We start from the raw sequence: 11,268 nt of genomic DNA on the forward strand, positions 1-11,268 counted from the left end.
TCACAAGTTTGTTAAAGTAAGGTTTGAGTGGGTTTTGGATCGTAGAGCAACAACATTCGTTCGATGCACTCAACACGTCTCACCACTGCCCCTGTCCTAGCTTGCCAGATTTCGCTGTAAAGTTTTGCTTACAGACTGATGCCAGCGATGTTGGCCTCGGCGCAATGCTCACTCAGAGTATCGACGGTGCAGAAAGAGTCATTGCTTACGCTAGTCGACGTCTCTTGAAGGCGGAAGAAAACTACTCGACTACTGAGAAAGAATGCCTAGCAATAGTCTGGGCCATCAGGAAATATCGTTGCTATTTGGAAGGCTATTGCTTCGACGTGATAACGGACCATTTGGCTCTCAAATGGCTAAACTCGATAGAAAATCCCATCGGGCGTGTGGCCAGATGGGAGCTGGAGTTGCAACAATACGAGTTCGAGGTACATTATAGACGAGGTAAGCTGAACGTGATTGCCGATGCCTTATCGCGTCAACCTTTGGATGTTCTCCAGTGGGCACAACTAGTAGAATCGGAGTGCAAATGGTGGCTAAAGATGCGGCAGCACGTCACGGAGCACCTTGCGGACTTCTCAGACTATACCGATGACCACGATTCTACATCTTGGAAACTATGCGTTCCCCTAGAATTTCGAGACCAAGTACTAAAGGAATGTCACAATGTGGTGACGGCTGGCCACTTGTTAATCAGGAAAACCACTTTGCGAGTGACCCAAAGTTAGATGCTGACTCGTCTGCTCGCAGTTTAAACCAAGTCAAGTCGCGAAGTCGTTCGATACCGTGTGTACTGACTTTATCGGGCCTTTGCAGCGTTCTAAGCAAGTTAATACGATGTTACTAGTTTTCTTGGAAATAGTAAATGGGTCGAGATGGTACCACTTCGTAAGGCCACTTCAGCCGCTCTGAAGAAGGCATTTCGAAAAAGGATCGGGGCCCGATTCGGCAATCCTCGCACCCTCGTGAGCGATAACGGTACCCAGTTCACTAGAAAGCTTTTCAAAAACTCCTGCAAAACGTTCGGAATTATACTCCAGCATACCGCCCCCTATTCTCCACAGCAGAATCCTACCGAGCGCGCAAATCGAACCATCAAGACCACAATACCTGGAGAATGGGCAAAACACTTGGGATCAATGGCTTCCAGAAATAACACTAGCGATCAACTCAAGCGTCAACGACACCACCGGATTCAGTCCAGCCTACATCTTATTAGATCGGGAACTCCGTATACCCGGCGCTCTTTATGACCAAGTAACGGATGTCACCGGTAACGAACCCCCTAGCCCTGAAGAGCGCATCCGACGAATGGAAGATATTTTCAAGCTCGTACATGAGAATCAACTGAACGCGACCCAGACCATCGGGAGCATGATCATGCTCAAGCAACATGTGCTGTCTAATGCCAACGAAGGGTTCAATGCCAAACTGGCGCCTAAGTATAAAGGCCCGTCTAAAATAATCAAGTTTCTTTCCAGCAACTTCGTTAGACTACAAGAAGCCCAGGGGCGTGAACGACGTACCGCCGGTCTGGCTGACTTAAAGGCCTTCAATGGTGACGACCGCGAACCACCAGAACTCGGTCTTTCTGAAGACATCGGCCTCGGGACACCTCGTACACACGGCCCGCACGAGGCCACTGATTGAAGATCTTTCAAGGGGGACCACTTGTTGGTGGTTGCGCTTGCCCAACGTCCCCCTCCCTTCTATAGAGGGGTTCTTCGCACCGATGCTAGACAAGAATTATCTAAAACATTGTATCTTAGTTTTAATCATAGCATTTTTGTAAACCGCACTCATAGGGCCCCGTTAGTACACTCAGAATGCAGGGTAGTTTTAACGCACTTTATATTTCACAGTATGTCACAGCAAAGAGAAGATCGCGCGGCAGACATAGCCCGGATCCTCGAAGAGATGATAGCCGTATGGGAAAGGGAACACGGCCCTGTCATGCCCGTCCCCCCACAGGCGATAGTCCACCGGAAGACCCTGTCCGGCTTTGCCGCGTAGAGTTGGCCCCGACGGACATACCTATCGAGCGACCATCAGGGAGCAAGGATCACCAGAGCGACCGAAAACCACCCGACGAGGCTCAACGAGCTGCAGATTCTGCCCGATCGCAGCGCGCCGTGATCTTGTCGGTGGTCAAACTCCCTTCTTTGACACAAGACATTGGACCCTCGGAGTCTGCCGGCCCCCTTCATATAGAGGATCCGACGATATCCAACGACCCCGTGGGGCAAGACTGGAGAGACGTCAATCTCCAGGAGTCGTGGAAGCAGCCATGCCGGACACCCCTCTGCGGCCCTTGGTCCGCTGGTCCTTCGGCTCCACTCAAATGGTTAAGTGGCCGAGGAGAAGGGAAGGGAAAGGGTATACGTAGAGTTATTCTCCTGCAGACGAAGTCCGTCGCTGGTCTCTAGGATCAGTCACTGAAGTTAAGGAGGCAACGGATCTTGGCCAAGCGGGCTTCGCTTGGCAGACGAGATCAGTCGTTGCAGTTCCTCTTCACCATCCCTTTCCCATAACCACACTAACATTCCCTTTCCCGCTTCCCTTTCCCGTCCAAGAGGCAACGGATCTTGGCCAAGCGGGCTTCGCTTGGCAGACAGGATCAGTCGTGGACTCTCCTCCTACTCCTTTCCCCTTCCCTTTTCCCCCCTCCAGGTGTTCTCAGTCCCCAATCCTAATACTCATCAAGGTCTCCAGATCAAATAAATGTTCTGTAGACTGGACTCTGGGACTGAGAATTGTACCCCAGCCAGAGCTTCCTTACAGCCTCATAAAAATAATGAAAGACGACTTGGAAGTTTGCACGTTTCGGGACAGACCTGCAGTCAGTTTGATTTTTTGCTTAAGCCACAAGAAATTAATTGTAACACTAATATCATTGCCAATAACCGAAACCGGAATATAAATAGAATACCACATTCATAAATTAGTTCTTAAGACGCTTAGTTTCAATAAAGATCGTTTTTGAGTCTCACCAATCCATATTTTTTTTAATTAGTAAAAGAATTGTATTTATAACTATATATATCCGTCCATATTTATCCATAAATATTTATATATAATTTTTTCCGGCGACTATTTGCCCATATATATATATATCCCTCCATATTTATATATAAAAATATCCATAAATTTTTTGCAGCCATTATTTTGCCCACATATATATATATATATACGGCTCCGTGGACATACTTTGGGGTAGGGTAGGGTCGTCCCCAGAGTATGTCAACGGAGCCGTCCAATACTGCGCCGAAGCCCTAACAGTCTCTGGTCTCCCTCTGTAACTAAGGAGAAGTTTCGGCCTCCGAAGACTCCGGGTACCGCGAAGCGTACGGACATTTCGCGCAAGTCCCCGTCTGCTCGCAGCCTCAACGAATCCCCAAAGTCCCGTCCGTCCTCGTCCAGCCTACCTAAGGTTGGCAGGTTCTCGGGTAAAGACTCTACGCTTTATGTAAACCCATTTTTAAATTGTTTTCATTGTCTGACGAATCTTCCTCTTTTTCATCTATTTGGAAGGAGTCGTATATCATTTCTTTGCATAAAAATGACAAAATGGCACGAAGCCTTTAACTATAGGGGTATTTAAAAATTTTCCGCTTTTCCGAATGCTTAATTCACCATTTCAACATGGGTTTGTGAAACGTAAATCTACAACCACTAACCTTTAAAATGCTAAACAAACTGATGACATATACACTGACTTCAGCAAAGCCTTTGATTCTGTGAATCATACCCTATTACTTTCAAAACTGAACGATATTGGGTTTCCACCCCTTTTCCTTTCTTGGGCTCGAGAATATTTAACAAAGAGAAAACAGAATGTACTTTTTAAGTCTTCTTTTCCAATACCATTCCTGTGACATCTGGTGTACCTTAAGGTAATCATCTTGGCTCTCTGCTTTTCACATTATTCATTAACGATCTTCCATCACTTAGTATTCATTCGCGTGTTTGTGTATTAAGCTGGGATCGCAATGTCAATTTGCCTTCGTATTCTAGTAGAATTCTTTTAGCGATACTCTCTCGTGGGAGCTTCATGGCTTCTGTGACGCGTCTAAGAAAGTGTACGGAACAGACCTATATGTGCGGGTTAGGTATCGCGATCAAGTAAGCGTCCAATTATTAACGGCTAAGATCCGTGTAGCCCCGGTCAAAACAATCTCGCTGCCTCGTCAGCTGAGGCAAGTGCGAGTCCAGTGACACACCACCGCGACCACTCTACTTGATGACATTAGCGAACGGTTATAGGGCATTGAGTCAGCGCATACATGCTACGCTTCGCCGCCAAAAACAAATTGATAAATCAAATTAAAATAGGAACGATTTTGAATTAAATACACAGTATAAACAAGCCCATTTAGTTAGATCGAATACGACAACAATGAAATTACCCAAGTTGACAACAAATATTATATTGAAACAAACCGAGGTAAACAAACCACACACTACAAATCGAAATTAAAAAAGAAAAAGAAAACTTATCAAAGTAAATATACTAATTAATTTCAGAGATCCCAACATTACTATTTCTACTCTTATCAATGGTACACTCGACGCATAATCAACGCATTGAAATAATCATATAAAGGCACCTAACGGATATATTGTATTTAAAACAGGAACCATCGATTTACCCTAAGATTTCGAATATTATTATTTAACTGTAAATTTAACCAACTTACAAACCAATAACAACAACTTGGTTGAGCAGACAGAACCATATAAGAACACAGTCCACATTCAGTATTTGGTCGAAAAATTAAATCGCGAAATGAAATAAATATCTTATCGGCACCTTAGACCAATACGATAAAAGAAGAAATTGAACAAAAAATTGATAGTCTATCAGCAAAATAATGAACTTAATAATATCATTGAAGTAGTCAACAAAAATATAGAACTCCTAAATAACCTTACTATTCAACAGGATGCAGACAAAAAATTAAATATACTAATGTTCAACTTAGAGCATTTTACAGAATACATAGAAGACATAAAGTTAGGACAAGACTAGGAATATTTAATCTAAAACTTTTAAACCATCAAGACATATTTAACATAAATACAAAAAAACTTTTAAACAAAAGAATATCTACTTGTTTAAAATCAGACACAAATGAAATATTAATAATTTCGCATATACCTAGACAAATATCCAGATGAAAATAATAACACTTTAACAGAAAACATTTAAGAAACTCACTATATTCAAAATAATAAAATTTATGCAAAATCAATAAAAAAACAAGAAATAAATGAGTGTATAGTTGGCATTATTACACAAAAAACCAACAGAATGCAAATACATAAAGATGTTCAAAACAAATTCAATTACAAAATTCAAAACAAATTCAATTCAATATTATCGTAACTTGGAACTTACCCAAGACAAATTTAAAACAAAATTGTAACCATTGTGTTATAAAACCAGAGGACCGGGGCTAACTTCGACCGCGTCAAAGTTGGGTATACAAACTTTTTATCTACAAAGGCTTATGTTTGCGAAAGAATGGCCTACAATTATAGGAAATAACTAAAATAAAAGTAACGCAGTTATTTACAAAAGTCACTGTTCTCGACCGATCGTTCCTATGGGAGCTATATGATATACTCACCCGATCTTGATCGAATTTGGCAGTCATTAACAGATATATTAAACTAACAAATGTTGAATTTGAAAGCAATCGCGTTAAAAGTAACGAAGTTATTTACAAAAGTCACTGTTTTCGACCGATCGTTTCTATGGGAGCTATATGATATAGTCACCCGATCTTTATCAAATTCGACACAGTCATTAACAGATATATTAAACTAACAAATGTTTAATTTGAAAGCAATCGCGTTAAAAGTAACGCGCAGTTATTTACAAAAGTCATTAACAGATATATTAAACTAACAAATGTTTAATTCGAAAGCAATCGCGTTAAAAGTAACGAAGTTATTTACAAAAGTCACTGTTTTCGACCGATCGTTTCTATGGGAGCTATAATGATATAGTCACCCGATCTTGATCAAATTTGGCACAGTCGTTTATAAGCGTAATAAACTTTCTTATATTAAGTTTCACGATAATAGCATAGAAAATAACGAAGTTATTGAGAAAAGTCACTGTTCGTGACTTTGGGGTTTGTATTGGAGCTATATGATATAGTGGTGCGATCCGGCGTTGATCCAGACGGACGGACGGACGGACGGACATGGCTTTTGAACTCGTCTCGTCGTGCTGATCAAGAATATATATACTTTGTATGGTCGGAGATGCTTCGTTCTATGCGTTGCACACTTCTGACCAAAATTAATATACCCTTTTTTTCAAGGGTATAAATGTAGGAATTTGTTTTATTCACTATATTTATTTGTAGTATTTTAGTTTATTTTAATGTAAAACTATTTATTTGATTATTTTTATTAGATTTAGTTGGAAATTAGACGTCTTTACTGCTTCGCGTCGTTTCGTCTTTCGTCTTTTTTGCAACCGCTCTCGCTCGTCTCTTCGGTTCGACTGCCCGTATTTAGCTCAATTCGCCTTGCTCAGCAGAGTTGCCAGACCCAATCCCACAACTCGGCCATCCTAGTACGCATTCGCCTCGAATGCATCCTGGTCGTCTATGTCACAGGGAACCCACGGCTTCATATAGGCAGCGCAAGTCGTAGTTCGCCTAGGACCATCGTTGAACAATGTATCTTTGACCACGTCATATGTATCTCTGGCCTTTACCATGGTAATGCGGTACGGACCTAAATATTTGGGCTTCAGCTTCAAACCGCCTCCAAGTTGGGTTCTTTTAATAGCTACCATATGGAAGCAGGTCTGCGACGTAAGTTGTAGGTCTTCTTATTTTCTTCTTACATACGAAGGATCTGCTGCTTCGCTATATTCCGTAGATCATCTCTGTTGTCGTTAAAAATCTGAATCATCTCATCGGGAATTATTTCTTTCAGCTTAAGGTCGTCTTTTGTGTGCATCTTTGTACCAACGGCGTTGAATTTGTGCTTCTGCTGTACGTTGAATTAATCGTTTGTTGCACTTTGCTGACAAACTTATACCATTTGCTAGGGTGTTCTTTCGAAATCTTAGACAACACGGATATAATAACAGAGTTAAGGCGTTCGACTTGTCCGACTTGTGTAAGACCAGTCGTAACTGCGTGAAGTTCGATATTTTCTGCCTTGCAATACTCTTTCAACTCTTCAGAAGTAAACGCAGAACCTCTAACAGAAATAATTTGAACTGGATTTTCAAAAATTAAACTTTGTTGTTGTAGTCTTGTGATTACTTCCTTCGTAGATGTCGTTTTCGTCGGGTACAACCAGCAAAATTTTGTAAAGCCATCGATAACTGCAAGAATGTGCTTATACTGGTTGTGAGTTGACTCTAAGGGTCCAAGAAAATCGATGTGGAACGTCTGAAAGGGCAGTTCTTTTTTCGGTAGTGGATGCAGTTCTCCTTCTTTTTTACCAAGCTTTCGATTAAGTGTTATACATGGAATGCAGCATCTTATTTGGTGTTGTATTTTTTCATCTAATTTTGGGATATAATACTCCTTTGCAATTATTTCCTTCGTCTTTTTCACAGAAAAGTGACCTCTTTCGTGAGCATGTTTAATAATTTCCCGTTGCAGAGTAGAGGGAACTACAATTAGTTCTTCATCATCAACCAACTTATAAACTATGAAAGCTTTCATTAAATTGTTGATATGAGAAGTTTTCTGAGCAAGAATATCGATTATGGCCTTCAATTGGTCGTCTTGTGCTTGGACATTCTTTAATTTACTGTGTATGTAATCTTCTGAAATAATCATAACAGGGTAGCGACTAAGCGCATCCGCATGACGTATATCAAAATCAAATTCTTGGATCTCAAGAATCCATCGTGCGACCTCTAGTGCACACATCTTTTTTATCCATCGTCTTTGCAAACGCATTACAATCGCTTATGACTTTAAAATGCATACCTAGAAGGTAAACTCGGAACTTACGAAATGCTTCAACTACCGCCAAAATCTCTAATTCGTAGCTAGTGAATTTTTTTTTTTTCCGCTTCAGTCGTCTTTTTGCTCATGTAGTATACAGGGTGCAATTCTTTATCATCAGGTAACTTTTGTAATAAAATTGCTCTGAAGCCATCAATCGATGCGTCTGTATGTACTTCTGTTTCAAACTTGGGGTTAAATATTTGCAAAACAGGTTTCTGTGTTATCAATTCTTTTAGCAAATTAAAAGATTTTATAAGACTCTCGTTGAATCTAAAAATTGCATCGTTTTTTAATAAATCAGTAAGAGGCTTGTCTATAATCGAAAAATCTGCAATGAACTTGCGAAAATAACCAAACAGGCCAAGAAAACTTTGGAGCTGCTTTTTGATTCATCGGCATAGGAAATTTTTTTACAGCTTTGGTTTTTGCTACTGAGATACATATCTTCTATATTCTTTATAGTATGCCCAAAAAATTCTATTTCTCTCTTCAAAAAGCAACATTTCTTTAAGTTAATGACTAAACCATATTCTTCACATCGCTTCAAAACATTTCTCAGATTGGAGACGGCTTCTTCTTCAGTTTTACCAGGGATTATAATGTCGTCGACGTATGGAATAGCCGTACCAGCGCGGGTTAAATTACGAAAAATGGCATTAACGTGTCTGTGAAAAACCCAAGGGGAGTTCGTCAATCCAAAAGGAACTTTTAAAAACTGATACTGTCCGTTGTGTGTAACGAATGAGGTGAATCTTCGACTCTCTTTTTCAACATCTACATGGAAAAATCCATTCTTTAAATCGATTGTGCTGAAAACCGTTGCTCCTTGTAGCCGATCCATTTGATCTTCAATCAGAGGTAATGGAAAATGGTCTTTTACTATTACCTTGTTTATTCTTCTATAGTCAATGCACAGCCGTGGAGTGCCATCGCGTTTTTTTACTAATACGACCGGACTGCTGAATTCAGACTCGGATTGTTCTATTATTTCGTTTTTCAGCCACTGATCGACTTGGTCATCGATTATGCACCGTTCAGCAAAAGCCAATCTGCCTGGTCTCGAATAAATTGGACTATCGTCTTTTAAAAGAATACGCATTTCAACATTTGTCGATTTTAACTTTTCCTGCTAATAGTTTTTGATAAGTTCGTTCACTTCGCACTTTGTACTTTTCGATGCATTTGAGTCAATGTCAATTTCGTCGTTTTCGAACTTCATTCCGTTTCATCATTATATTTCCCGATTTGTACGCCATCACGCCATCTAGGAATTCAGATGATACCACTAAAAAAACCAAATCAAACTGTTCTTGGCTTACAGAAAGCCTTCCCGTAAACGAACCGATAGGTACCACTCTCTTTTTATCTCCGAAACCGTATAGAACTTTATCAACTTTAGCCAGCTTAGGTTTTTTCAAACGATTATAAATTAATTCGGTTACGAAATTATATTTGCTACCAGTATCAAGCAAGGCTATACACTTTTCATTGTTGATTGACACTTCTTTACACATAAACATATGATCAGCTGATATTTTATTAGTATTACGAACGTCTGTGCTATTTTCAGGCTTTTTATTTGGACAGTCTTTTGCTATGTGACCAAAATTATTGCAACCAAAACACTTTCTTCCTTTACTCTTATTGTCACAATTCTCAGATATATGTCCTTTTTGCCCACAGTTATAGCATTTTATACCACTTTCTTTATTTTTGAGGTTATTAGCATTGTACAATATTGCTTTGTTCATACTTAAGTCATTAATTCCGTCAATTACATACTGCATAAAAGCACTGTTCTCTATATTACCCCGTGATGCCATCTCTTTCATTTTCAACAAATATTATTGAACACTTTAACCTTTGTTTATTTTCCGTTCTGACAATTGCTTATGTAACTCCGCACTATTTATTACTGTTGTAAACTCATTTAAAAGTGATTCTTTCAATGTCGACCAATTTTTAATTCCGCGTTCACTCAGAATAAACATTTTAGCAAGTCCTTTAATAGCTCTTTTAGCAAAAAACAAATTTTTGTAAACTATCCCATTGCATAAAAGTCAGCCATGTCTTCGAAATCCTCAATCCATACTTCAACTGATAAAGTTTCATCGCCATGGAAAGGTCGTAAAGAGTCCTCAACGTCCCGAAAACTCAAAGCGAACCTCGGTGGTGGCATGTTGACATTCACTGCATTTTGCGTATTAATATTGTTGGCCACGACTGTAGAGTTTGCCCTATTCGTTTTGTTTCGCATATTTTTGTTTGTTGCAGCTGTTCTAAAATTCGTTTCGTCGCTCACTACCGACAACATTTCGTCTTCGTCTTGCATATTGCCTACATCGCCATCGCTTTCGCTCTCATCGTCGTCATCTTCGTTTTGATCATTTTCTGTGTCAAGGTCAGCTAGCAAATTTCCAGCTTGCAAATTGCGAAATAAATGGGAAGTTAGATTCGATTTATCATGCGATAAACCCAAAACGTTACAAATAATCACTAGATCGTTATTTGTTAAGTTCTTTTCCACATAAGACACTTTACTTTTACATAAATCGCTGTTGCAATCAAAATCAAACCCTTCAAACATTCTCAATCTTTGGCGATCGCCTTCGTAAATAAACTTGTGAAACAATGTAATATTAGATTTCTTTTCAGTTTTCAGTGCCTCTTGCACATTCCCAAAGTCTTCAAGTTTGCTCATAGTTCTTTCTCTTACGCACACACACTAATATATATGTATATATACGTCGTTTGCCACGTCACCACAGTTATCGTCGTATTCAAACACTTTCTCGTCGTTCGTTGAAAATTTTTTACCGTTTATTTGCCGCTTTTTCGTCGTAATCCGCCACTTTTTCGTCGTTTGATGCTAATTCTTATTCGTTTTCGCGCTGTTTTTTTTCTCGTCGTTTGATTCCACTGTTGCGTCGTTTTGTGTAAGTTTGTCTCTTTCTCACTCACTACTTTTTTATTTCTTTATAAGTTGAGCCATGCCTTCTTTGTAGGTTGAGTCATGCCTATTTAGTAGGTTGAGCCCCCCATATTTGTAGGAATTTGTTTTATTCACTATTCACTATTTGTAGTATTTTAGTTTATTTTAATGTAAAACTATTTATTTGATTATTTTTATTAGATTTAGTTGGAAATAAGTCGTCTTTACTGCTTCGCGTCGTTTCGTCTTTCGTCTTTTTTGCAACCGCTCTCGCTCGTCTCTTCGGTTCGACTGCCCGTCTTTAGCTCAATTTGCCTCGCTCAGCAGAGTTGCCAGACCCAATCC

This window comes from Drosophila tropicalis, unplaced genomic scaffold (assembly GCF_018151085.1).
Source record: "Drosophila tropicalis isolate 14030-0801.00 unplaced genomic scaffold, ASM1815108v1 contig_848, whole genome shotgun sequence".
NCBI classification, from domain to species: Eukaryota; Metazoa; Arthropoda; class Insecta; order Diptera; family Drosophilidae; genus Drosophila; species Drosophila tropicalis.